A 4883-nucleotide genomic window follows, 5' to 3' on the forward strand; every position below is an offset into this window, starting at 1 on the left:
TGTTCTCTTAGAGTCTGCATGAGATCTGCCCAGGATCTTCTAGCTTTCATAGGCTCAGTTGAGAAGTCTGGTGTGATTCGGATAGGTCTTCCTTTATATGTTACTTGGCCTTTTTCTCTTACTGCCTTTAATATTCTTTCTTTGTTTAGTACATTTGGTGTTTTGATTATTATGTGACGGGAGGTATTTCTGTTCTGGTCCAGTCTTTTTGGAGTTCTGTAGGCTTCCTGTATATTCATGGGCATCTCTCTCTTTAGGTTAGGGAAGTTTTCTTCCATAATTTTATTGAAGATATTTGCTGGCCCTTTAAGTTGTAAATCTTCACTCTCATCTATGCCTATAATCCTTAGGTTTGGTCTTCTCATTGTGTCCTGGATTTCCTTGATGTTTTGCGTTACAAGCTTTTTGCATTTTGCATTTTAACTGTTGAGTCCATGGTTTCCATGGTATCTTCAGCATCTGAGATTCTTTCTTCTATCTCTTGTATTCTGTTGTTGATATTTGCATCTATGTCCCCTGATTTCTTCCCAAGATTTTCTATCTCCAAAGTTGTCTCCCTTTGAGTTTTCTTAGTTGTTTCTACTTCTGATTTTAGATCCTGGATGGTTTTGCTTAGCTCCTTCACTTGCTTGTCTGTGCTTTCCTGTAATTCTTTAAGAGATTTTGTGTTTCCTTTTTCATGACCTCATCCTATTGACCAAAGTTCTCCTGTATTTCTTTAAGTGATTTTTGTGTTTCCTCCTTATTGGCTTTTGCATTCTCCTGGATTTCTTTCAATGATTTTTGTGTTTCCCTTGCAAGGGCTTCTAACTTTTGATCCATTTTCTCCTGAATTTCTTTAAGTATGTCCTTCATGTGTTCATCTATCAGCATCATGACCAGTGATTTTAAATCCAAATTTTGTTTTTCTGCTGTGATGGGGGTATCCAGGACATGCTGTTAAAGGAGAATTGGGTTCAGATGCTGCCATATTGCTTTGATTTCTGTTAGTGATGTTCCTGTGTTTGCCTTTTGCCATCTAGTTCTCACTTGTATTAGTTGTTCTTGTCAATGCTGGACTCACCAGTGCAAGCTGCCTGTTCCCAGGTGGCCTCTGTGCACAGCTGACCTCCTGCACTGCCTGGAGACAGGGTGGTGTGGCCCAGGCTGTTAAGATCCAGAAGCAGACACCTGAAGGCTCCTGCCGGGGCCTGCTGGACTCACCAGAGCACACTGACTCCTCTCAGCCGGCCTCCTGCGTGCTCCTCTGTCCTCTTGCAGGACCTGGAGATGTGGCGTTGCAGCCCAGGCTCTTCTGGATCCCGAAGTGGAGATCTGAAGACTCCAGCCAGAGGCCTCAGGACTGGAACCTAAGCTCCATGCTGCCGGAGCAAGCTGTGCACTCTCAGTCTGCCTTGGGTGCACACCAGGCCTCTTGCTCTTCCTGCAGACCGAGTCCTGTGTCCCAGGATGTTCAGATTCAGAAGCAGACACTTGAAGGCTCCCACCAGGGCCTGCTGGACTCACCAGAGCCCATCTCTTTCATAAGTGCTTCATAAACATCATCCCTAGTTTATACTGAGACAGGAACTGAAGGACCAGATCTTGGAGCTGCTTTGGCAATAGACAAAAAAGTCACCCTCTGACCTTCTTTGGAGAACAGCAATAGCCTCCTTATTCTCATGGCACACCCTCAGTGCAGTGGGCACAAACCGTGTGACTTCTGCTTTGGTATTGGTGATCTGAGGCTTGGAACTGATGGCCACTGTAACTTTCTTCTCGATGGAAGCTGAACTTGCATCATCCTCCTTCGGTCGCTAAATGAGGAATGGTGTACTCAACACCCCTGGGTTGGGCAAGGGAGCTGGTGGGAAAAGGTCAGTTGGAGCAGGCCCAAGAGAAGGGACCAACGGTGGGTGCATAATGCCAGGACAAGGAGGAGGAATAGCTGGGGCTGCAGGAGGGGGTAGCCTTGGTGAGGGTCCTCAAGGAGAGGGCTCAGGGGGCAGACATGGAGGTGGCCCTGGGGGAGGGCTAGGAGGTTGGCCTCGTGGTGGTCCGGGAGGTAAAAGTCGTGGTAAAGTCCCTTGGATTCCTGGCATTCCAGGTGGCCTCAGGAATGGAAGGCCTGTGTGTGGTCCAGGAGGCCATAAGGGTAGGTCAGGTTGTGGTCCAAGATGGTCCTGTCATGGGAAGTGCTTGTATCTGAGAAGTAGGAACAGACTGTAAAGGAGCCTGCTGCTGTGAAGAGGCAGCAGATGTACCATCAGAGTGGGAATCTTCTTTATGCTGCTTTTGCAATTGCTTTTATGCTTCAGAATCACCAGAGTAATCCTCATCATTATCTTCTGAAAATTCCTCCATTTCCCTACTTTCTCGGGGATTTACCATTTGTAGCATCATGACTTGAAGAGGAGTCAGCTCCTTCATGTTCTTCTTCTTCCTTGATTTCCCAGCATATCAGCAAATCTGAAATTCAGACATGACTTCTCAGCATTGTGGCACTCACTGTCACCATGGTGCCCAAAATCATCCTCAGCACTCTCTGCATCTGATCTCTCAATGTCACTGTGTTCAGTATGGTCATCATGCTTATCCTGATATATGTCTTCAGGATAGCCATTGTCTTCACTGGTGCTGTACATGTCATTGTCATGACCCTGCTGAGCCAGTTCTGGACTGTACAGCATGTCTTCACCTTGCCTCTGAAGAGGAAGATCTAGAGCAAAGCCCACTTCATGGCCATATATCTGCAGAACTTGAGGAGGAGGTGGGCCAGGTAGAGGACTGCAAGGTTTGCTGCCAGGGGGCAAACATGGAACACCATGTTCCAGGATAGGAAGGATAGAAACTGCTCAAGTTGAAGGCCAATATGCTGAGGTTTTCTTCAGGATGGAGGGTGGCTTAGCACCAGGAAGAGGAATGGATCAAGATGTTGGAAGGAGCATGCTGTATGTCTGTCCAAGGGATGCTCTCTACTTCCACATGCTGAGCGTTCTTGATGGCATCAAAATACTGGCTCAGCTGAGTTCTCTTCTGTTCATATTATACTTCTAGCTTTCTCAATTCTTTGTAAATATCTGGGTTTTCTTTTTCATAAAATCATAGAATTTGTTCAAAAGTTTTCCACAGCTTTTTTTGCCCATCTTTCAGTACGTTCTCATTCAACTGTGTCTGTTGCACTGGGTTAAACTCCATTTCATCCAATTTCTCCATGTCCTAGATAATCTGTTTGGAAATGATAATCTTTCATTTTCAAAACTGCAGCTGGCACCATCATATGCTGGTTTTTGCTCTTTTTCAGTTCTCTTTTCCAGGCTTCCTTTTGGGCTTGGTCCGTAGGGTTCATAAACTTCCCACTCTTGGTGGAGGATGTTGATCCTCGTCCCATGTTGACAATTTATATGATTTACTTCTTCATAAAAAAAAAATCGAACAGCTAGACATCAACCTACAGCCACCAGTTGACACACTCAGGAGGTGGATCTGACCCAGTGGGCAGGTTTGGCTGAGGACACAGGACACGTCGAATGCAATGCCATGCCATGCCAGCCCTGGAGCCCTGAAACCAGTGGCTCCTGCCACCTAGGCCCAGCAAAGGAAGAGCACAGTCCCTGGGCCTTGTCTTTTAGAGAAAGCTTCACAGGTTCCAGGGAGGGTCATAGAAAACAGAACAACTTGTTAGTCCCCACACACTCACATGTAGGCTCCCCAGATGGCAAGAGCAACTCGCAAACGGGCCCCCGAGTACTTTCTGCAAAGGGCCCTTCACCTCTGCCTCTCCTATTGCAATATTTTTTTTGCTGCAGTGGCTCCAGTAGATTCTGTGAGACAAAGTTTTACAGATTGAGGCGAGAAATGTCTCCTAGAGCCTTTTGGAACACCTCTATTCAGAAGTTGAAAATCTCACTTGGCAATTTACTTGGCTCCTAAATTCTCCCCCTTTCTGAGTAGCCAGGACTCTCCCTGCTTCCATGTTTTCTCTAGCAGCTTTAAACGTGGGCAAAGGGGGTAACACAAAGTTTAGGCTTTTTTTTTTTTAATGTAATGTAGGTTCTGAATATAGAGCTAATCAAACTGGATGCCCAGTCTTCAATTTCTACCCTTGGCATATGGGACAAAAAGGAAGAACACATGCTTGTACTTATGCATTTGCAAGGAAGCCCCTGAGCTCAGGTGTCTTCAGCTAATTACTATCAAGGACCTTGACATTAAAGCAACAATAAATGAGGTTTGGTGTTAGCCTTCCAATTATTAAATTTCACAGGCATGATAAGAAGACTTGAAGTCACCTTATCAAGACTGAGTTCTATACATTAAAATTTTAGCATACTTGAATTCAGGAAGACTCCTTACACATAGTAGGGTTGTAATAAATATTTTAAAGGATGGAAGATTGATGTGCATTAGATTGACTTTCATTCCTTGTGATAGTGTGTTCCAACTGGCTGAAATAGGATATTATTTACCTTCATTAAATTTCTCAGACTGAAACACGTAAAAGCAGTTAGTTAAAATGCCCCTTTCCACTTTCCCCCACCCATCTTCTCTGCTTGTGGAGTCCTCTGGAGCAAGCCAAGCTGCCCTGAGAAGGTCTCTATCCTAGAGTGACCTCCATTCTCCTGTCACCTCTCTTCCTATCTTCATCAGACCTGCTGAGCCTGAATTAAACAGGTAAGCTTCCCTTCTCCCACACATCTTCCTGGTTTGCTGAGCTGAACTGCCCTGAGCAGCCTGCTAGCCAAGGCAGACATTCATTCTCCTGCCATCTCTTTGTCCACCATAATCGAATCTGTGGTTCCTGAACCACACAGACCCACAGATTCTGGACCATATAGACCTACAGATCCAGAACCATACAACCCAAGGATACCAATCAGAGGCATGACATAACAGGACCATCA

General features: G+C 45.4%; 1 pseudogene; it reads right to left on the bottom strand.

Annotated features, from left to right (window-relative positions):
- Window positions 1-1384: 1384 nt before the first annotated feature.
- LOC127668951 (WW domain-binding protein 11-like) lies at window positions 1385-3370 on the bottom strand (annotated as a pseudogene).
- Window positions 3371-4883: the final 1513 nt, after the last annotated feature.

Source organism: Apodemus sylvaticus, chromosome 18 (assembly GCF_947179515.1).
Source record: "Apodemus sylvaticus chromosome 18, mApoSyl1.1, whole genome shotgun sequence".
In the NCBI taxonomy this organism is placed as follows: domain Eukaryota; kingdom Metazoa; phylum Chordata; class Mammalia; order Rodentia; family Muridae; genus Apodemus; species Apodemus sylvaticus.